Source organism: Schistocerca serialis, chromosome 6, assembly GCF_023864345.2.
Source record: "Schistocerca serialis cubense isolate TAMUIC-IGC-003099 chromosome 6, iqSchSeri2.2, whole genome shotgun sequence".
Classification (NCBI taxonomy): Eukaryota; Metazoa; Arthropoda; class Insecta; order Orthoptera; family Acrididae; genus Schistocerca; species Schistocerca serialis.
The window spans coordinates 330,818,741-330,843,021 of record NC_064643.1 but is presented as its reverse complement, the minus strand read 5'-3'; the positions used below and the strand labels follow the sequence as shown (position 1 = coordinate 330,843,021).

At 44.1% G+C, this 24,281-nt stretch overlaps 1 protein-coding gene across 1 annotated transcript in view; it reads right to left on the bottom strand.

Annotated features, from left to right (window-relative positions):
• LOC126484449 (uncharacterized) overlaps window positions 1–22,998 on the bottom strand; it is a 397,416-nt gene extending 374,418 nt beyond the window's left edge. The window contains exon 1 of the mRNA XM_050107970.1: window positions 22,902–22,998. The gene's annotated coding sequence lies outside the window, so the exon portion shown is untranslated. The remainder of the gene's footprint in view (window positions 1–22,901) is intronic.
• Window positions 22,999–24,281: the final 1,283 nt, after the last annotated feature.

Here is a 24,281-nt window from a genome sequence, read left to right as displayed (position 1 = left end):
GCCCGCCTCCTGTGGTGTCGCGACAGGCGTGAATGGAGGGACGAATGGAGACGTGTCGTCTTCAGCGATGAGAGTCGCTTCTGCCTTGGTGCCAATGATGGTCGTATGCGTGTTTGGCGCCGTGCAGGTGAGCGCCACAATCAGGACTGCATACGACCGAGGCACACAGGGCCAACACCCGGCATCATGGTGCGGGGAGCGATCTCCTACACTGGCCGTACACCACTGGTGATCGTCGAGGGGACACTGAATAGGGCACGGTACATCCAAACCGTCATCGAACCCATCGTTCTACCATTCCTAGACCGGCAAGGGAACTTGCTGTTCCAACAGGACAATGCACGTCCGCATGTATTCCGTGCCACCCAACGTGCTCTAGAAGGTGTAAGTCAACTACCCTGGCCAGCAAGATCTCCGGATCTGTCCCCCATTGAGCATGTTTGGGACTGGATGAAGCGTCGTCTCACGCGGTCTGCACGTCCAGCACGAACGCTGGTCCAACTGAGGCGCCAGGTGGAAATGGCATGGCAAGCCGTTCCACAGGACTACATCCAGCATCTCTACGATCGTCTCCATGGGAGAATAGCAGCCTGCATTGCTGCGAAAGGTGGATATACACTGTACTAGTGCCGACATTGTGCATGCTCTGTTGCCTGTGTCTATGTGCCTGTGGTTCTGTCAGTGTGATCATGTGATGTATCTTATCTGACCCCAGGAATGTGTGAATAAAGTTTCCCCTTCCTGGGACAATGAATTCACGGTGTTCTTATTTCAATTTCCAGGAGTGTATCTCCATAGAAATGTATTTTACTTAGGAGAAATATTTTATAGTCTATTCATAGGTGCTACAGTAAGGTTCATTTCTGGGGCCAGCTGCCATTCTTGGAGAAGGCACTTTTCATCTTCAAGCCTTCCTACATTTCGTGACAAATTCTAGTGACGTGACGTTCCTGTTTATGCCAGCGTCTTCTGACACCCAAACCTCCAGATGTCAGACAGATCGGTACCAAACGTTGTGTGTCGATAGAGTATCAATCAAAGCTCCGATTTAGTTCGCGCTGTGTGCTGTCGTCCAGCAGAAGATGCGTAAACGGTAATTAAAAATAGTACCACAACTACCGAGTATACACCAACAATATCTGTAAGCTCGCAATGTGAGGATCTCTGGTAGAGCGTATGATTGTCGTGCTATAGGTCCCGAGTTTGAAACCCACTGATGGTGATTTTCTTTTTAACAGATTATGCCTGAAATTGTTACTTGGGAGAATATTTTTCTGCCATGTAGAAGGACATTTCAGAGTTTGTAGCAGTGTTCTTTTGGCAGTCTGCGCCGGCCGCCATTAATAAAACCACGGATGGTTAGACTTCAACTTCGCTACCAGTACTGAGTTGCTCACTCTTGAAGCGGGTGATCGTCCCGTCTCTCTGAACCTGCAGATGTCAGACACTCAGATGGGTACCAAGCATTGTGTGTCGATAGAGTATCAAGCAGAACACCAATTTAGTTTGTGCTGTGTGCTCTCATCCAGTAGAGGATGCATAAACGGTAATTAAAAGCAACACCAGAACTACTGGCTATACGCAAACCGCATCTCCATCGCCTTCACAACGAGGGAAGTTTCCAGTTGAAATGAATGAGGAGGGAGGACGACCAAATGAAGACTTTACATACATTTGAACATTTTTCTTCGGATTTCACGAAAAATAACACACACACACACACACACACACACAGTTTGGACGTGACGTTGATTGCTCTTGGAGGAAGACAGCTCCATCGTGTGAAATTTCAATTACCAAGTAATTTTAATCAGGCTATAGTGTGTTGAACAAAGGGAGTAAATCCACTAGTAAGTGAATGTGCTCTTGACTGACTAGTGGTCCGCCATGGGTTTTCGACTGAAGAAGGGGTCCGCCAGCTGAAAAGGTTGGGAAGCCCTGGTGTAACAGATATGTGTTGATAAATAGTAACTGACAGGCATTTGAATACGGGTGCCGCCCTTCCTGAGCCTCAATATTAAGAAGGAAAGGTCGTCCACTAAATGCGATTAATTTGCATGTTAGCGCCATGAAGGCGTATGTATTTAACATTTGTTCATTGGCTGTCCTCCCAGGGCCTGCGTCCAACTTGACACGGACACGTGTTACCAACATCTGCTCTATATCGAGTACAGTGCGCGTGCAAGGCCGTTTATACACATTAGTGGAATTTTTCTGTGTCAAAAAGCTTTTAATGAGAAGTTATTCACGTATTCAGACATTATTTGCACTATGTATCCTTTTTCTTTACGTAAGTGTTATAAAAGCTGAACCATTTTTCAGTTTAAGATATTTGTCCTCTTTTGTGGCAGAACATTTGTTGGAAAAATCTCCAAGGCTCGTGCAGCCTTCACAATGTGTCTCGAACACAAGGCGCACAATAAAATAAAGACTACAGAGGCACAAAAGCACATAATCCACTATTATAGCACGAGTGATCGCGTGGAGAAAGGACGGCACTCTCTCCTCATCAACTCATCAACGTCAAAGTCAAAACTTTCTTCTCGAGAAACCTTGACATTGAAGTTTCGTTAACGAGCTGTGTGAGCGTATCGGACTGTTTAGACGCGTTCGGAATGGCGTGTGGTCGGAATTTATGCTACAAAATCGCAGTGGTTCTATCTGCATAATTTCGGAGAGATCCGAAAGCGCACTTGTTCTTGCCTCCTCTGGAAGCCTAGAAGGTCAATGTCCGTTGGAACAGCATCAGGCAGCAGCAGAACGGAGAAAGTGTGTACCTGAGTGACGGGTGCGTTTACAGCTGGAGGCAGAGTTCAGCCGTGACCTTGGCTGGCGTCCACACACACACACACACACACACACACACACACACACACACAGATACCGCCCCACCACACAGTGAGAGCAACTGGCGCCGGTGCTGCAGCGAAGCGGCGGTGCACTCAACTAGCATTCCGGGCGCTCTCTTCGCTTTGAAACTCTCCTCGCTTTGATCTGTAGTTAATAGTAAATTTTATGTAGGAATTCCTGCCAGAGCGAGCCAGAGACTGGGCCGTAACGAGAGCTGGCATCGTCACGTGACTCGGTACAGTCGCGTTCCACTTCAACGTAGCGTTCGGTGTCACCTCGCAATGCGAGGATCACGGAAAATACCAAGACAGCTTCCTGTCTGCGTCATTATAAAGGTAAGGAGAGAGGAGTACCGATGATTACGAAAAACGTGACGGAATGCGCAAGCAAAAATGTTGGGTTGAGCAAGTCCATGGTGTGCAAATTGCGGCAGCAGGAACGTGTTGCTGAGCAGAACCTGATGTAAAGATGTGCCACAAACAAAAAAGAAGACGACGAAGAAGAAAAGTGTCTCTACCATGTATCCTAGCGACGGGACCCTAAATGTTTTGTTTCACCGCCTTTGTTGCACAAAACTGTACTTCAAGGCTACCAAGGAATCTCTGAGAAAAACTGTTCTGCCTATGGGATTTGGTTTTGGAAGGGGACATAATAAACGAGTCGTCATGTGTGTGAACGGCATAGTTCCAAAACAAGGCATACTATATCAGAATTTTACTGAAAAAGAAGCATCAGAATAAAAGCGGGCAGTGATTTATTCAGACGAAACGTGGCTTCATACACATCACACAGTAAATTACTGACGTCGACGGGTGAAAGGAATATTTTCAAAACTGCCGATCAGTGTTTCATTGTTGTACTACGCAGGGCACTGAGTATAGACGTGTAGCCTGGGACAGCGCTCCAGTCTTACGAATTCCGTAGTGTACACTATTAATATCTCCCCTCCTGGCCCTCGGGCGTGAACACGACGATGCTGCCATCCTGACCCTATAGCCTGTAAATCAATAAATATAATAAGTGTAAGTGTGGTTTGTCCGTGCGCTCCTCTATAACTCCGCAACCCACCCCCACTGTCCCGCGAGAGTTGCATGGTATGGTAGCCCACCATCCCCATCTATGAGGAAGGTTTTGGTTTGAAATTGCATGGTTCAGTTCAAAGATATGGCTGTCAAAAGACGACATCGAACCATCTACATCTACATCTACATTGATACTCCGCAAGCCACCCAACGGTGTGTGGCGGAGGGCACTTTACGTGCCACTGTCATTACCTCCCTTTCCTGTTCCAGTCGCGTATGGTTCGCGGGAAGAACGACTGTCTGAAAGCCTCCGTGCGCGCTCTAATCTCTCTAATTTTACATTCGTGATCTCCTCGGGAAGTATAAGTAGGGGGAAGCAATATATTCGATACCTCATCCAGAAACGCACCCTCTCGAAACCTGGCGAGCAAGCTACACCGCGATGCAGAGCGCCTCTCTTGCAGAGTCTGCCACTTGAGTTTATTAAACATCTCCGTAACGCTATCACGGTTACCAAATAACCCAGTGACGAAACGCGCCGCTCTTCTTTGGATCTTCTCTATCTCCTCCGTCAACCCGACCTGGTACGGATCCCACACTGATGAGCAATACTCAAGTATAGGTCGAACGAGTGTTTTGTAAGCCACCTCCTTTGTTGATGGACTACATTTTCTAAGCACTCTCCCAATGAATCTCAACCTGGTACCCGCCTTACCAACAATTAGTTTTATATGATCATTCCACTTCAAATCGTTCCGTACGCATACTCCCAGATATTTTACAGAAGTAACTGCTACCAGTGTTTGTTCCGCTATCATATAATCATACAATAAAGGATCCTTCTTTCTATGTATTCGCAATACATTACATTTGTCTATGTTAAGGGTCAGTTGCCACTCCCTGCACCAAGTGCCTATCCGCTGCAGATCTTCCTGTATTTCGCTACAATTTTCTAATGCAGCAACTTCTCTGTATACTACAGCATCATCCGCGAAAAGCCGCATGGAACTTCCGACACTATCTACTAAGTCATTTATATATATTGTGAAAAGCAATGGTCCCATAACACTCCCCTGTGGCACGCCAGAGGTTACTTTAACGTCTGTAGACGTCTCTCCATTGATAACAACATGCTGTGTTCTGTTTGCTAAAAACTCTTCAATCCAGCCACACAGCTGGTCTGATATTCCGTAGGCTCTTACTTTGTTTATCAGGCGACAGTGCGGAACTGTATCGAACGCCTTCCGGAAGTCAAGAAAAATAGCATCTACCTGGGAGCCTGTATCTAATATTTTCTGGGTCTCATGAACAAATAAGGCGAGTTGGGTCTCACACGATCGCTGTTTCCGGAATCCATGTTGATTCCTACATAGTAGATTCTGGGTTTCCAGAAATGACATGATACGCGAGCAAAAATCATGTTCTAAAATTCTACAAGAGATCGACGTAAGAGATATAGGTCTATAGTTTTGCGCATCTGCTCGACGACCCTTCTTGAAGACTGGGACTATCTGTGCTCTTTTCCAATCATTTGGAACCCTCCGTTCCTCTAGAGACTTACGGTACACGGCTGTTAGAAGGGGGGCAAGTTCTTTCGCGTACTCTGTGTAGAATCGAATTGGTATCCCGTCAGGTCCAGTGGACTTTCCTCTATTGAGTGATTCCAGTTGCTTTTCTATTCCTTGGACACTTATTTCGATGTCAGCCATTTTTTCGTTTGTGCGAGGATTTAGAGAAGGAACTGCAGTGCGGTCTTCCTCTGTGAAACAGCTTTGGAAAAAGGTGTTTAGTATTTCAGCAGTACCAATGGACTTCTTATGGGAAGTCGGCGAAGCATTTGGGACTCGTATGCCGAGACTGGCCAGAATGTTCCTTCCAGAATATTGGAGAGTGTTGTAAAATTTTTCAAAATGTCACAGAATATCCCAGAAGGTTTGGGAATGATCTAAAATGTTAAGAATGTTATAGAATCTTAGAGAAAGCTCGAGAATGTTCCGGAATGTTTTAGAATTTTTCAGAATGTTCTAGTCTCGTTCAAGGTGTTCTCGAATGTATTGGACTGTTCCGTTATCCTATCGTAGAGGGGACACAATCCAGCTTAGAAGCGTATATGTAATTATATAGGCGACGGTAAGACATGTGCACCAGTACAATTTTGAACATCGGTTCGAGTGGATTAAGGAAAAGAGGGAAAGAAAGTGAAATTTACGTGAAAATGGATTGCTTAAGATAGTGAATAGTGTATTAAGAGGAATTTTAGCGTGTTAACTAATATTAGTATTTAGCTTTATCTATTTATTACTACGAATTTAATTCGAAATTAGGGAATTTTGTTGAATACTTAGGCATATTTAAGAGTACTTAAAGGGTAGCCTGTTTATATTATTTGAGAATCTTTACTGAGAGTGGAATACTAACATTTCTACGTTTTTCTGAATATTCATTCTTCTCTATTGATCTGCAATTTCCGAAAACAACTGAAAATAAAGACTAAACGAAGCAGGTCTTTTAAAGATAGTATTAAAAGAGCGTCATAATTACCATGGCAGTCCGCTGCTTGAATGAATACTTTTTACTGTCTAAGAATGTCCATCCCATAGATCAACATCAAGTGATTAAAAACGAAGTCACTGTATTTAACATACGTAACAGTATGACGTCTTTCAACAATAAAATGTAATCCTACTCGCTGAATTACGGTGTATCGTCATGCATACACTAAACAAGTTTACGAGTATCATAGGATCTACATGATTACTTCACGTATAAGGAGAACAAGATGTTTTTGCCTTTACGACAAGTCACGTATATAAATTTCGCATAATTACATGTTAGCCAGCCAGAGTGGGCGAGCGGTTCTAGGCGCTACAGTCTGGAACCGCGCGACCGCTACGGCCGCAGGTTCGAATCCTGCTCCGGGCATGGATGTGTGTGATGTCCTTAGGTTAGTTAGGTTTAAGTAGTTCTAAGTTCTAGGGGACTGATGACCTCAAAAGTTAAGTCCCACAGTGCTCAGAGTCAGTTATATGTTAAGTACATTGGCAAGATCTGTTTATTGGCCTGAGACATTGCTGAGTGGTTAGCGTCGCTGCCTTCGGTGCGGAAGGACGTGGGTTCAAGTCCCGGTTACTCAGGTTTTTCCTGCGACAGGGAGGTCTGGAACGGGGTCGACTCAGTCTCGTGATGCCAAATGCGGAGCTGCTTGAATACAGTAGCAGCGGCACCATCAGTATTCATCTACTGGCGAAAGCGGCCGGAGGCATTGCCGACATGCTGATCACATGTCCCACGGGAAAAAATGCTAGTACGCAAAGAACCGTGGCGGCTAGTCTCACTGTATCAATATCGATACGCTGTTATCTTCGGCTCTTAGATGTTGTAAAGCAAGCGCAACTCCCTGTAGCGTGGCCTGGAGGGCCGGCTTGCTGGGCCCGCAAGGGCATTGTGGCAATTACACTACTGGCCATTAAAATTGCTACACCACGAAGATGACGTGCTACAGACGCGAAATTTAACCGACAGGAAAAAGATGCTATGATATGCAAATGATTAGCTTTTCAGAGCATTCACACAAGCTTGGCGCCGGTGGCGGCACCTACAACGTACTGACATGAGGGAAGTTTCCAACCGACTTCTCATACACAAACAGCAGTTGACGGGCGTTGCCTGGTGAAACGTTTTTGTGATGCCTCGTGTAAGGAGGAGAAATGCGTACCATCACGTTTCCGACTTTGATAAAGGTCGGATTGTAGCCTATCGCGATTGCGGTTTATCGTATCGCGACATTGCTGCTCGCGCTGGTCGAGATCCAATGACTATTAGCAGAATATGGAATCAGTGGGTTCAAGAGGGTAATACGGAATGGCGTGCTGGAACCCCACGGCCTCGTATCACTAGCAGTCGAGATGACAGGCATCTTATCCGCATGGCTGTAACGGATCGTGAAGCCACGTCTCGATCGCTGAGTCAACAGATGGGGACGTTTGCAAGACAACAACCATCTGCACGAAAAGTTCGACGAAGTTTGCAGCAGCATGGACTATCATGGCAAAACGTCATTTTTTCGGATGAATCCAGGTTCTGTTTACAGCATCATGATGGTCGCATCAGTGGCTTTCGCGACATCGCGGTGAACGCACATTGGAAGCGTGTATTCGTCATCGCCATACTGGCGTATCACCCGGCGTGATGGTATGTGGTGCCATTGGTTACACGTCTCGGTCACCTCTTGTTCGCATTGACGGCACTTTGAACAGTGGACGTTACTTTCAAATATGTTACGACCCGTGGCTCTACCCTTCATTCGAACCTGCGAAACCCTACATTTCAGCAGGATAATGCACTACCGCATGTTGCAGGTCCTGTACGGGCCGTTCCGGATACAGACAATATTGGACTGCAGCCCTGGCCACCACATTCTTCAGATCTCTCACCAATTGAAAACGTCTGGTCAATGGTGGCCGAGCAACTGGCTCGTCATAATACACTAGTCACTACTCTTGATGAACTGTGGTATCGTGTTGAAGCTGCATGGATAGCTGTACCTGTACACGCCATCCAAGCTCTGTTTGACTCAATGACCAGGCGTATCAAGGCCGTTATTACAGCCAGAGGTGGTTGTTCTGGGTACTGGTTTCTCAAGATCTATGCACCCAAATTGCGTGAAACTGTAATCACATGTCAGTTCTAGTATAATATATTTGTCCAATGAATACCCGTTTATCATCTGAATTTCTTCTTGGTGTAGCAATTTAATGGCCAGTAGTGTACTGTAATGAGAGCTGTGTGTGTGTGTGTGTGTGTGTGTGTGTGTGTGTGTGTGTGTGTGTGTGTGTGTGAACTCCTAAGGGACCAAACTGCTGAGGTCATCGGTTCCTAGACCTACACACTATTTAAACTAACTTAACGCTAAGGACAACACACACACACACCCATGCCTGAGGGAGGACTCGAACCTCTGGCGGGAGGGGCCGCACGATTAGTGACATGGCGCCTCCAACCGCACGGCAACTTCGCGCGGCAATGAGAGCAGTATTCGAGGAGCAACCAGGCGAAAAGGAGGCCTTTTGCAGCCACCCACCTGGGTGGCTGCAAACTGGGAAGGATTGCAGGGGTCAAGCTGGCCTGTGTTTGGCTAGCAGAGCCGAGGAACCTCAGGAGTGGATTACTGAAAACCCGCCGAGCTGTCAGACGCGTGTTCGCCGGAATTTCTGGATGCTCCGGTTCTGTTTACTGAAGTCCGCTCCTGCATGGAATTTTCAGGCTGAATGTATGAGAAAGAATGTATGTGTTAGAATGCCTGTTAATTTTTAAAATTAGATCTTCGTATATTGCATCTTATTAGAAGTTTAATCTGTTAATTTTAAGTGCCCATGGTGGCGCCTTCAATTTGGTTTAGCGTCCGTCTCCACAAGGAAGCTTCTTGTGAACTTCGTTGGCAGTGTAGTATTTATGTGTATTTAATTGCTTCTACCTTCCTATTATCAATTCTCGCTTTCCTTGAGGCATATAACTATCAGCTGATATTAGTTTTGGCGCACGGTATTGGCCTATGTTTAGTATTACCACATATTGTCTATTCCTGGTGTGAAAGTGGACTTCCGTGTTGCGCGAATGTTATCAGGGTTAGTGTTAAGAAACGTGTCACCTATGTTTAATTTGAACATTTTGGAGAAATGCTCAATTTGTAGTTGTCGTTTGGTGGAACATTAGCCGTCTTTCTGGACTGTGACTTATTCGTTGAGGCTAATGTACAGTTTATTCTGCTTCAGGTCATGTATATAGCGTGTTTATTTTATTTAAGTAGTTTATATGGAAAGTTTAGTCTGCTTTAGGATACATTGTCCGTTCTGAGCTTGGTCTGAACTGTATACGTACCCAGGAGCCGTAGAGCTTAAGGCAACTGATTCGGCACTGGCTCAAACATTTGTTCCAGCAGGATATGGTGTAATTACGCAATTATGAAATTTCCTTAAGCCAACTGTTAATAGTGTCCTAAAATTTCTGTTAACATCTTAGAAAATGTTAAATTTCGAGCACTACTCCATAAGAAATTGCATTTACTATTGGGAGCGTAATCTTTATTTATTATATTGAGCTTGCTGTTATTGCAATTTGTGTGCTGAAGGGAATTTTGTTAAAACTGCTTGTGCGCTGGCGCCGCTGCTGTTTACCGAACCTTGTCAGGCCCACTCATTGTGGGCTCAGTCGGCTTACACAGCTGCCTGTTCATGAAATCCTGTGCTTAAGCCTCGGGCAGCGAAAGCTCGCGCTGTCCTCCTTCCGCAATGTTATTTCTTCCAAGAGCAATTCTGAGTCATTCTATTTGTTAATCAAAACAGACACTTTTCATAACCTTATCGCTTCTTTAAGTTATATAAACGTTTTGCTAGTGGTTATTAAATGTAACTTTTAATTATTTGAATATTATTGTGGAGACCTGTAAGCCTTGCTACCATGTCTGTTTTAAGAGTTTAAATCTTGTGTTGTCCTTCATTGGTCACCTTGTATTTTAGTATAAGAATTTTTTTGGCAATGGCCTATTATATGGCAGGTTCAGTTTTATTAATTTTTTTTGTTGGTGTCTGCTGCTCATGAAGGTTTGGTCATTTTCATAGCTTTTTGAAATTTGGCTTGAAGTTTGTACCATTAGTATTTTATCTTATGGCCTGCAAAATGTGATTGTGTGCGAGTTATACTTAACATTGTCTGCCGGCACTGATTGTTTTTTACTATTCAAATTAATTGTTGTTTAATTAAATTCTTAATTGGGTTTAGTGTAATCCAGTCTGTGCAAAATAAGTGTGTATGTTGAACTAGCGAATGAACTGCACCAAATCCCCGTTCGTCTAGCCCTTCCTCGTTTTTCTTCCTGAGCAAATTAAGAGGCCATATTTTCACATTTCACCTACTACAAGGGAAAGTACCCTCTGTCATGCACTTAAAAGTTGTATACAGAATACTGATCTAGATTCACTTAATGCCTTCAGTCCTTATCCTTTTCATAACTATGGTTTTGCACCACCTTCTACAAAACATCATTTCCATCGCGTGAAACATTTCTTTCAGTTTCACTTACAGATTTTTGAAATCTCTAGTTATCTAGAAACTCATTTACGCCATGCACTATAACAGAGCTCATAGAAGTCTGGACAACACGTTTCATTTCTTTCCACGTGAAGTGATCCCAAAGTAACAGGGTAATTTCTCGCAGATAGCTTCGTGAACGACTATGATGACGAGGCGCCTGCAGACTTTGGCGTTGGTACGATGGTGCCACTGAAAGGTGTTTTCCTTCTTCGATGGATTGGCAAACGTGTCCATTGCCCTTACCACAAAATTTTCCGAAACAAAGTCATCGCCTTTTTGTGGAGAAGTGTGAAGTGCGTTATATAAACAAACACCGTCCGAACAGGCCTTGGAAGCCCAACGGAACCGACCGACCGCCGTGTCATCCTTAGCCTTTAAGCATCAACAGGTGCGGATACAGAGGGGCATGTGGTCAACACACCACTCTCCCGGCCGTTGTCAATTTTCGTGACTGAAGCTGTTACTGCTCAGTCAAGTAGCTCCTCCATTGGCCTCACAGAGGCTGAGTGCAACCCGCTTACCAACAGCACTCAGCAGACCCCGACGGTGACCCAGCCAAGTTCTAGCCAAACCCGACAGCGCTTAATTGCGGTGATTTGACAAGAACCGGTACTGCCACTGCGGCAAGGCCATTGTCAATAGCGTTACGTTCGAGGCAGAAATAATATACGGGGCGTTCAAAAAGAAATGAGCCGGAGTCTGGAATGCGCAAACCGCTGACAGGAGGGTAATATCGTGGCGTGTGTAACAAGGTGTGGTTCCGACCACAGCGTGGAAGTTCACACCCCGTCGCTAGAGGGAACTCGTGTACGTCACGTGACTGTACAGAGCTAGCACAGCATGCATCAATCGTCCAACGCTGCCAGTCGCATTGCAAACAGTGACATGGAGGCGTCAAAAGAAGAGCAAAGAGGTGTTCTTCGTTTTCTGACAGCGGAAAGAGTAGGAGGAACGGACATTCATCGATGAATGTAACAAGTGTACGGCGAATACTGCATGACCCTCGCAAGGGTCAGGGCGTGGCACAAGCGCTTCAGGGAAGGATGGGTGTCGTTAGCCGATGATGCACGTTCTGGACTACCACACTGCATTACCGATGATACCGTCCAGCTGGTGGATGCACTCATTGCCCAGGACCGCCGAGTGACATTGAAAGCCATAGCCGCCGTGGTCGGATTGAACGTCAGGTGCCGTGGTCGGACTGAGCGTCGGAAGTATTCACACCCTCATGAAGGAACGACTGCACATGCGCAAACTGTGTGCCCAATGGGTGCCCCCAGTCTTCAACCACACCAGGAAGCATGTCGAATGGCCCACTGTCTTGCTCATCTGCAGTGCTATGTTAGGTGGTGGCTGGACATGAGTCATGGTGTCATCACTTCGAACCAGAATCAAAACGACAAAGTCTCCAGTGGAAGCATCCAGGGGCACCACCACCAATAAAAGCTAAGGCCATCCACATGAGTGCAGGAAACGTTATGCTGACGTTCTTCTTTGACCAAGATGGCCCCCTTCTGATTCACTTCCTGCAGCACGTGATAACAGTGAATGCCCAGCGTCATCTGCAAACCTTGACCACCCTTCTCCAGGTGAACAAATCAAAACGACCAGGCAATCTCACCCGAGGGGTCATTCTGTTCCACGACAGCGCAAAGCCTCCTACAGCCGACACAGTCGCGGCACTCCTGCAGAAGTTCAAATGGGAGGTGCTCGGCCACCCTCCATACAGTCCGGACCTCTCTCCCTGTGATTACGCCATTTTTGGTCTCCTTAAAAAGGCTCTGGGTGGCAAACGATTCACCTCGGACGACGACGTCCAGCTGTACGTGCGGAACTGGTTAACATTGCAGCCATTCACCGCCTTGTGTCACAGTGGGACAAGTGTCTCAACAGCCAGGGTCTGTACTTCTAACATTCAGGTACTGGTTTCTGTAATTAGGCCTCCGGCTCGTTTGTTTTTGAACGCCCCTTATACATGCCAGAAGAAGTGCCCTTACTAATTGTTCCAATCTGCAGTGGTAATTTGTGAAACTGCCATTGTTATGATAAAATAAGACAAAAAAATTAACAGAATTTTCTGTTTATTAATCCAAAGTTTTTCGGGACGAATTTTATTCTTGTTTTACGTTAGCACCACGCATTATCCAACATCACATACGCCGCTAATGTGTAGTATATATTTAGTGTAAATGGAGGTACTTTGACCTACTTAATATATTTCGTGCGTAAACTGTAGATCCAAAGTACCAAGCATGCTAAAGGCATGTAGAATGATGCAAAATGATCCATATGACGTTGGTAATTACGAATCGTCGATGTAAAATAGCATAAATGTCTATCGCGAGTCTGTCATGCAGTCAACAGCCTCTAGAGAACGGAAGAGCGTGTAGGTCTTCAGAATTTGCAAAAGGTGTCTCTTGTCTTTCTTTCGCTTGCGCTTTTGTCCCGCAATTTCGGCGGGGTCGGCATTGTTACAATCGGATTTGGCGTGGTTAGTTTGAAGGGGTGGCCAGATACCCTTCCTGCCGCCACCCCGTACCCCCCTAGATGGAATCAGTGTACCCCAACTGTCTGCGTCTAATGGAAATCATGAAATAGTGTGAAAGTGTTTCAAATGTCTGCGAGTCGTGTAACTGAGGTGGAATGTGGGGACCAGCCCGGTATTCACCTAGGGAAATGCAGAAAACCGCCTAAAAACCACATCCGGGCTGGCCAGCACACCGGCCATCGTCGGTAATCCGCCAGGCGGATTCGATCCGGGGCCGACGCGCCTACCCGAGTCCAGCAAGCAGCGCATTAGCGCTCTCGGCTAAGCTGGCGGGTCAATTTACAAAAAATGAATAAGAATGAAATTACAAAGTACCACCACCAACGTCCGTCTGTTGCAGGATTCTACAGAATAATGCAGGCTCACACGCTAAGACGTTCGAGAGGAAAAGAACTTTCTCTCAAGGTATCAACGGGAAATCAGGAAAAAAAAATTCGAGAGAAATATAGTTCACTTCATTAATACGCGGCTTCTTTCAAATAGTACGTGCAGTTGAACGATAGATTCAATCTGAGCTAGATTTCTGAACGGCCATGGAGACACTACCAAACTATCGACTGATAATCAAGGTATGTTCATACGGAATACCTTCACAGATAAGCGATTGCTTCCAACGATTTTTTTACTAACTCAACCTAACACAGGATGCTACACTGCGGAAGTTCAGAAGTAAGATCTGGAAACCCCACGAAAGCGTGATGTGACCGCTAATATTATTAATATAAAGGTGGCTTAAAAGTGCTTCATCTGATATCGGAAACTGTCTTCTGCTTCAGCGAGGTAAGTAATTAAAGAATACATGTGGCTAGGTGATTATGATCATTAATTTAATAATATTCATGTTATTTTATGAGCGTACGTAAGAGTGAATGGCTTTTTTAACTTCTAATCTTCATCTTTTTTAAATTCTAATCTTCATCATTTTCTTGTCATTCATGTTATTTTATGAGCGTACTTGGTTGTGAATGGATTTTTAAAATTTTAGTCTTCGACATTTTCTTATTATTCGCTTGTTTTTGTCTCTCCGACGAGCAAAATTTGCGTGACTTCTCAATCGTCACCCGTTGATACACAGGTAATTACTTATTGCAAAGAATGTCAGATTCTTTGTTCACTTTCCTGTCCGATATTTGTAATATTTCGTTTTATTAGAGCAACTAAAATTTCAGTTCTTTCAGGCTTCGTGTAATGTGTAGATTAGCCGCTATGTGAATTAAAGTTGTGAGCTCCAAGTAATAATCCAATAGCATCGTAATAATATGGCCTGGTTACAAGTCATCTTTCCTTCGCCCTATATGCCAATGATGCAGGGCAGGAAAATCATGTATATTAATACGAAGCATCCTCTGTCTACTTGCAGAGAGGAGATGAATAACATTATCAGTCCGTACTTCTGCAACACGTCTTTGTAACTTTCATATAAAAAGTGTATTCCTTCAGCCCTTTCAGCACGAATATTTTTGTCAAAGGCAATTGAACGTAACACCTAAAACATTGTAGATAAATTTTGCTGTGATGATCTGAGAAAATTTGTAGTCATGTAGTCGTACCTTGACTGAATGCTGCACTGCCGCCTGTTTCGTAAGCAGCGTTTTCTGGCAAACAGACGCCAGATGTTGCGTCTCCAATGAACGACGTGTCGGGGACGCGACGCCGAAGGCCAAACTCGTCGTGAAACACCGGCGCTCAGATCTTAATTGATACCGCAACAGCTTCGGGGTATTTACGTCACAACTGGGGGAAAAACAGACCCGGCGTTATTGCGTACTGCTGTGAAAGGAAACAAGCTGACGGCTAGGCTATGAATGGCAGTCTCGACAATTTTCCTGTACAGTCGCAAACGGAAGAAGTACTGTGTGTCCGATAACGAACGTAAATTTTGAAGTGCCCGCTATTTCTGTCCGACAGAACTGAACGTTGCACGATTTTTATCCGTTCTCTTTGTGGTTAGTAATGGAGCGCTTCACAATTGATCAGCTTGTTGTCATCGTGAAAACTTATTACAAATGGAGTGAGTGTCGTGCAGATGCTGGTCGCAAACATCGTGTAATGTTTGATGAACTTAATTTAAGAAAACTGGTTCGGCTGAGAAGATGAAACCTTCGGGGAGTCCATATGCTCGTCCTTCTGCGAAAACATCGTCAAAGCGAGTGATAATGTTGCCTGTTAAATCCTGTGAAATCTATTCGCCGGCGTTCACAACTACATACGTATTCCAGAAACAAAATGCAATGAATTCTCTAAGATTATCTGCACCTTTGTGACTATAAAATCCAACTGACACAAGAACTGAGGCCGAATGCAATGAATTCTGTAAGATTATCTGCACCTTTGTGACTATAAAAACCAACTGACACAAGAACTGAGGCCAAACAATCACGAAAAATGCCGAGCTTTTGACCACTGCCAGCTTGCGAAACAAACAGCGGACAGTAGTTTCATGTCGAAAAGAATGTATATCACTAAACGACGTACTCGGTGCGCTGTCACCCCGGTTGCCTATCTAACGGCTTCCAGGGGCAAAAAAATTGATTTTGCATATTTCTTTAATTACTAACTGAATTTAAAAATTTTAAATGCTATCCTGATCTTCTCATTAACGGATATAACCTTACGATACAGGTTTGACACAGTTAAGACAAGTAGGCAGCTATAGTTAGAAACTGTGTAGTGCATATACAGGGTGATACCTTGATGATGCTAAAAACATTCAGGGATGATGGAGAAGAGTAATCAATATGAGGCCAGGGACCCTGATCTGGAAACAATCGAATCGGAAGTTATAAGCGAAAATCGTTGTGATACCTCTGGAAGTGGAACACATGTGGAAGTACTGTTGCTAAGATTGTAGGGTAGGTACACCATGTGATCAAAAGCATCCGGTCACCCACAAAAACATGGGTTTTTCATATTAGGTTGCATTGTGCTGCCACCTACTGCCAGGTAATCCATATCAGTGACCTCGGTAGTCATTAGACATCATGAGAGAGCAGAATGGGGCGCTCCGCGGAACTCACGGACTTCGATCATGGTCAGGTGACTGGGTATCAGTTGTGTCGTACGTCTGTACGCGAGATTTACACACTCCTAAACATCCCTAGGACCATTGTTTCCGATGTGATAGTGGAGCGGAAACGTGAAGGGACACGTATAATACAAAACCGTACAGGCCGACCTTGTCTGTTGACTGACAGAGACCGCCGATGGGTGAAAAGGGCCGTAATGTGAAATAGGCAGACATCTATCCAGACCATCACACAGGAATTCCAAACTGCATCAGGATCCACTGCAAGTACTGTTACAGTTAGGCGGGAAGTGAAAAAACTTTAATTTCATGATCGAGCAGCTACTCATAAGCGAATGCCCGGTGAACGTTACCTGCCAGCGTGTGTATTGCCAACAGTAAAATTCGGAGGCGGTGGTGTTATGGTGCGGTCGTGTTTTTCATGGAGGGGGCTTGTACCCCTTGTTGTTTTGCGTGGTACTATCACAGCAAAGGCCTGCATTAATGTTTTAAGCACCTTCTTCCTTCCCACTGTTGAAGAGCACTTCGGGGATGAAGACTGCATCTTTCAACATGATCGAGCACCTGTTCGTAATGCACGGCCTATGGCGGAGTTGTTTCACGACAATAACATCCCTGTAAAGGACTGGCCTGCACAGAGTCCTGACCTGAATCCTATAGAACACCTCTGGCATATATTGGAGCGCCTACTTCGTGCCAGGCCTCACCGACCGACATCGATACCTCTCCGAAGTGCAGTACTCCATGAAGAATGGGCTGCCATTCCCCAAGAAACCTTCCAGCACCTGATTGAACATATGTCTGCGAGAGTTAAAGCTTTCATCAAGGCTAAAGGTGGACCAACACCATACTGAATTCCAGCATTACCGATGGACGGCGCCATTTTCAGCCATGTGTCCGGATTCTTTCGATCACACGGAGGTGGTAGTATGACCAAAATTTTAGAAAGATATCTAGTAAACATGGGCTCAAAAATGAATACGTTAAGAAGTATGAACACTTGTTCATGTTCGATACTGTGACACATATCTCTTCTGCTGCAAGCTCTTTGGTTTCCATATGTATGGAGGAGGTAGTGTGGACAAAACTAGAAAACTGACCAATAAATATGGGGTCTAAAACGCATACCTTAAGAGGTATAGGCACTTGTTCAGAAACAGTATCGAAGCACCTGTTCACACGGAGAATACAAGAAGTTGTTGGTGTGTCGCCTCGACATACATTCGGTAGTGAGCCATAGAGCGAGAGGCACATGAACCGCCACCTTGCAACTAGCGCTATGGGAAAGTTTTAATTTCGATGCGTAAGCTAAAATACATCACAATTCTATGTTCTTACGCCTAAGATATAACGTTTTGAAACAGGTGGAATATTTTGCAACGTTCTGTACAATCAACACACACAAAAGAAACAAGTACCATCAATAAAGTAATTAGAGGTTTTGTGTGTAAGATAGTCGCTGGACGGACTGCGAACGAAATATACGAAAGGGTACGGCGATCGATAACTTATGCCCATATATGCTAAGAAGGAGTCTAATACTGGATAAAAAATGGACATGTATCCGAGAAGAATGATGTTCAAATTGTTATCGACCATTCTGATACATGTTCCCTGTTTTAGATTTAGCAAAGTGAAAGACCGGATAATTTCTTCCCCTATGCGAGCTTTGCTCCGTCACTGACGATTTCACAGCGACGGTAAGGTTCTAAACTTCATCCCGGCTACATGTTTCTTGTAACACTAGTAAATTAGTCGGATAAGTAGGTGCACTCGGTATGTTTTTTAGAGTGAGGCTCGGTTATGACTAGTTTCCTTCCGTATAACTTTATGCATCGAAGGACAGATAAGTTTGCGTCTTTTTTTGCGATGCATCTCTGATGATTTCGACCTCGATGTGAAAGTCATGATTTCGACCTCGATGTGAAAGTCAAACTTAAAGCGTTTAACTTCTTTTCTAGTCAAGATGTACTCCTTGAGTGTTCATAGAATAACGAGAAGCTGCAGTTTCACTAGAAACGACACAGCTTATAAACCGTATATACGACCTAGTCGGGATCAGCAATCAGCTTTGATGGGTCAGCATCGCAACGGATGATTTGGCCTTCTGGAACCATCTACTCAGCCATTCATCACAACTACAGCGACTATCCATTTTATTCTACAAAATATTTTCAGATGTGTTTGGAGAACAGACACACACGCAAGCGCACATTTAAATTGTACGTCTACACCCGAGTCGGGATCCCGGACCCAGACGTCGGTTTAATAGTCAACAGCCCGCAGGGTCGGCGAAATATTGTTCATCTATAGCGATGAGCCATCCTTAAGGAGTCTCAAGCTATTTCATATGAGTTACACACATTAATTAGATTTCGCATACAAACTATAGCCAGGTATTGCTCACGTTTGTCCGCCTCCGTAGCTGCCGGGTCAGTGCGCCAGGTTGCTAACCGAAGGGATCTAGGTTCGACATCCGGACGGGACGTAGATTTTCTCCGCTCAGGGAATGGGTGTTGCTTTGTCTTTATATTCATGTCGTCATAAGTGACACAAAAATTGCTTGCAACGTGTCACATAATAAGTCTAAGACTATTTAACTTCGTACCAGGTATGGCTTGACCGTAATGAATCTTCTGAATTGTCGTAACACACTGTCGTATCGTCTTTCAAATGTTGAGACGGCTGCATGGGCACGTCCCGAAACCCAGTATTTTTTTAAAAAAGGTATTTACTTAATCCATTCATCGATAGAGCAATACTACAATATTTCCCATTATAGGCAGATGCCGACAGGTGCAAATACTACCAAACCATCAGATTAATATGTCATGGTCGAAACATATTACCACGAATTATTTCCATAAAAAGAGAACAACAGGGAGAAAATCGGTTTAGGTTCAGGAGAAACAAAAGAACATGCGAGACTGACCTCCCACTGAAAATTAAATTCTGAAATTGTCTGCAATAAAATACAGGGAGCGTAAAATTACCTACAACTCTTATAAAAGACGAACTGCAGTTACAAGTGTCAGGCATGAAAAAGGAATGATAGAGGGTTCGAGCCTATCCACATGTTATTCGATCTGTACGTAGAGCAAGCACTAAAGTAAACCACGAAGAAATTTGGAACACGAATTAAAGTACAGGAAGAATAAATAAAAACAGATTTTCTAATGATTTTGTGATTCTGTCAGTGGCATCAAAGACTTGCAAGATTAGTTAAACGACCTTTAAAAACGTATAAGATAAGCGTGAATAAAATTCAAATACAGGTACTAGAATACAATCGGGTGATGCTGGGGTAACTGGATTAGGAAGTAAGATGTTGTAAGTAGTGGACGAATTTTGCTGTTTGGGAAGCAAATTTAAGTTTGGACGACCGAAGTAAAGAGTATAGAAAATGCAAACTGGCCATACCAAGAAAAACTTTTCTAGACAAGAGGAATTTATGTAGGTGGAATATAAGTAAGCGTTAGTAAGGCTTTTACAGACGTTAAAAGAGTAGTAACTTCTGAAGTGCGATGCTACAGAAAAATGCTTAAGATTAAATGATAATGGTAATAATTGGCACCCAGAGCTAAATTCCACTGTGTGTCCTATGCTGACAACTCCCGATATTTTGTTTAATCCTCATCGCTGATCAGGCTGTTTAATAGTTACCTGAGATCAACATAACTTTGCGGCACAGTAAATGTTACGCAGCTCAGTGGCTTTCTTACGATACATTTCAAAACATTGGAAAACGCCGAAAGTCACATTGCTTGCAAAAGTAACCCGATTCCTTTCTCACTGATTCACTGTGTATCCACGCAAATAACAAAACAACGAATGCAAAATATACTCTTTACTCTTTCGTTGAATTGGCTCACTTGGCATAACGAGAGTGATTCCAGCTTGTGACAGAACAAGAAAAATGGCTACCTGTACCAGGGAGATGGTACTTCTTACTGCATTGTAAATCAGTGAAATGCATTGTGACTGTGTTCATGACTTCCTTTCACACGTCTCCACCCTCTTCCCACATTAGCGAGCTCCAGTCCTACCTCTTCTTTTCCTCTTCCTCCTCCTACTTTGCCATCCCTCATCCTTTTTTCTTTTGCCCTCTCCATTTCTTTTTTTTTTGTTTGCCAGTCTGGTAAGTGCCGTAACCTAGTTGTGCCACTAGATGCGTAGACTGGGTAACAAATGAGGGAGCGCTGATTTGGAAGGGCAAGAGGAGAGCTTTGTGGGACAACTTGACTAAATGTATACGAATGGGTTGGTTACTAGGACACTTTCTGAGGCATCAGGAATGTAGGATTGCAGTATTTATGCAAGACAGACTATAACCACACTCCCAAGTCCAAAGAAAACAATCCTCTGCAGCGATAGCAGGTCAAATAATATCTAGCCCTTGTAAGGAAGGAACGTGCGTCGCTGGTGCCGATGGTGCGCTAAAAAATGGTTCAAATGGCTCTAAGCACCGTGGGACTTAACATCTGAGGTCATCAGTCACCTAGACTTAGAACTACTTAAGCCTAACCTAAGCACATCACACACATCCATGCCCGAGGCAGGATTCGAACCTGCTACCGTAGCAGCAGCGCGATTCCCGACTGAAGCGCGAGGAACCGCTCGGCCACAGAGGCCGGCCCAATGGTGGGATACAGAGAAACAGTGGTAGAGCTGCCTGCGTTCGGAGTACTTCGTCATGTGCTAAGACGTCTTGGAGTCTTCGAAAAAAAGTTATGATAATTCGGTTACTATTTGAACAGCGTCTGAGAGAGTCGGGTAGAAAAATGTAGTCACGCATCCACGTCGGGAACCGATACGCAATCTATAATTTCAGTGCGGGAAGTTATAGTAGTACATCCAGTCGTAGACTCTATTGTACTTTTTGTGAAACTTTGGTCGCCGATGGATGATTTGAGATCCTAATTAGTTAGGTAGTTAGTTTCGTGTTCCATAGATCACTTTTTAAGATATATCGTAATAACGTAGAACGAGACATTTTACTATCATATCGCAAGTTTATTTGTGAATATGGTGACATTCTGAACATTTCGAAGTTTTTTCCCCAAAAAGAAAAACAGATAAACAGATGTTACGAATTAGTAAATTCTACCCACAACGTTTTCACATTACAGTAATAGAAATTCTTCTACGGAGTAGAAGGAGTTGTCTAGTTGAAGCTTTCTGAGTTTGTTTTCAAATTTTACTTTCTTGTCTGTCAGACATTTTATATTACTGAGTACGTGATCAAAAATTTTTGTTGCAGCACTGTGTACCCCTTTTTTCGCTAAAGACAACCTCAATGTGGAGAAATGAATGTAATTTTTCCTTCTAGTATTGTAATTACGTACATCACTGTTCCTTTTGAAATATAGTGGATTATTTACAGCAAAATTCATGAGGGAATCAATATACTGTGAAGCAGTTGTCGGAATGATGATGATGATGATGATGATGATGATGACGATGTTTGGTTTGTGGGGCGCTCAACTGCGCGGTCATCAGCGCCCGTACAAAGTCGCAATTTTTTCACACGCCAATTTTTTACGTAGTCCAATCTAGCCATTATCAGGAATAATGATGATGATGAAATGATGAGGGCAACACAAACACCCAGTCTTCAATTGTCAGAATGCCCAACCCCTTAAATAGATATCTACAAGACATGGGCTGTTTGTGGGAGAGGACCTAACAGCGAGGTCATAGGTCTCATCGGATTCGGGAAGGACGGAGAAGGAAGTCGGCGGACCCGGCATTAGCCTGGAACGATTTAGAGAAATCACGGAAAACCTAAATCAGGATGTCTACAAGATGATCGTGGGTGAGCACCGTATATTATTCTAAAAACACGTTTTTGCGCAATTAAGACTTTCTTTTTTAAAGGTTGTGATACCCCAGAACATTATTCCATATGACATTGCTGAAAGAAAATATGCAAAATATGTCAACTTACTCGTTTGTCTCTCCCAAAGATAACCAGTGGTTCTAAATGCAAATATGGTTCAATTAAGTTGCTAAATATCACTATTTTCATACTGGAACCTTCATTACCCCATTCATTACGGAGCTCTCATTGATTCGACGAGTCTCATTATGGGAAGTACTACTACAATTACTCAGACAAAAGTAACGTCATAGTTAAAAACAGTAAATAGCTTTAAGTGGATGTACGAGTGCTGTAGTTACGTGGAGATGAACTGAGCTGCGCAAAACAGACTAGCGTTGAGAACTGCAGCAAAGCAGTGTTCTGACTGATGGCTACATCAACAACATCCCAGTAAAAAGAAACAAAAACGCACGGGCAGTGCACATCAAGTGTGAATTAGGGGTAGACAATCTCGGACAGTGCTCTAGGCTAGGGGTAGGCGCGTACCTGTGTGGAGTTTCCTGCGCCCTGTGGAGCGTCCTTGCCCTGCGCTGAAACACCCAACCGTACTCCTGCCGATGCACTACTGTCTGCACGACGGCGACTGATGGCCGGTGGCATCCCCGGCGCCGCTCGGCACACCTCGGCTGCGGTCGGCCGTCTCCGGCGCCTCACCAGGCCGTGCCTGTGGTTGTGGCTGGCAGTGAAAACGAGCGCCGGCGGAATTCCTGCACCCGACAAGCCGGCTTCTCGTCCCCCACGGGGCATGTGCTCAGTCTTAACCGACGCCACTCGGCTTGTCTCGTCAACATAAAGTGCTAAAGCAATAAGTTGTTGTTGTAGTCTTCAATCTAAAGACTGGTATGGCGCAGCTCTCCATGCTACTCTATCCTGTGCAAGCCTCTTCATCTCCATTTAACTGCTGCAACCTACATCCTTCTGGATCTGCTTAGCGTATCCATCTCTTGGTCTCGCTCTACGATTTTACCCTCCACACTGCCCTCCAATACTAAACTGGCGATCCCTTGATGCCGCAGAACATGTCCTTCCAACAGATTCCTTATTCTACTCGAGATGTGCCACAAAGTCCTCTTCTCCCCAATTCTATTCAGTACCTTATCATTAGTTACATGATTTACCCATCTAATCTACCGCATTCATCTGTAGCAACACATTTCGAAAGGTTCTACTCTCTTCTTGTCTAAACTGTTTATCGTCCATGTTTCACTTCCATACATGGCTACACTCCGTACAAACGTTTTCAGCAAAGACTTCCTGACACTTAAATCTATACTCGATGTTAACAGATTTCTCTTCTTCAAAAATACTTTCTTTGCCATAGCGAGTCTACATTTTATATCCTCTCTACTTCGACCATCATCAGTTATTTTGCTCCCCAAATAGCAAAATTTCATTTACTACTTTAAGTGTCTCATTTCCTAATCTAATTCCCTCAGCATCACCTGATTTGATTCGACAACATCCCATTATCCTCGTTTTGCTTTTGTTGATGTTCATCTTATATCCTCCTTTCAAGACACTGTCCATTCCGTTCAGCTGCTCTTCCATGTACTATGTTGTCTCTTACAGAATTTCCGTGTCGTCGGCAAACCTATCTTCTAAGATAAGTCGTAGGGTCAGTATTGCCTCGCGTGTTCCAACATTTCTACGGAATCCAAACTGATCTTCCCCGAGGTCGGCTTCTACTACTTTCTCCATACGTCTGTAAAGAATTTGCGTTAATATTTTGCAACTGTGACTTATTAAACTGATAGTTCGGTAATTTTCACATCTGTCAACACCTGCTTTCTTTGGGATTGGAATTATTATATTCTTCTTGAAGTCTGGGGGTATTTCGCCTGTCTGATACATCTTCCTCACCAGATG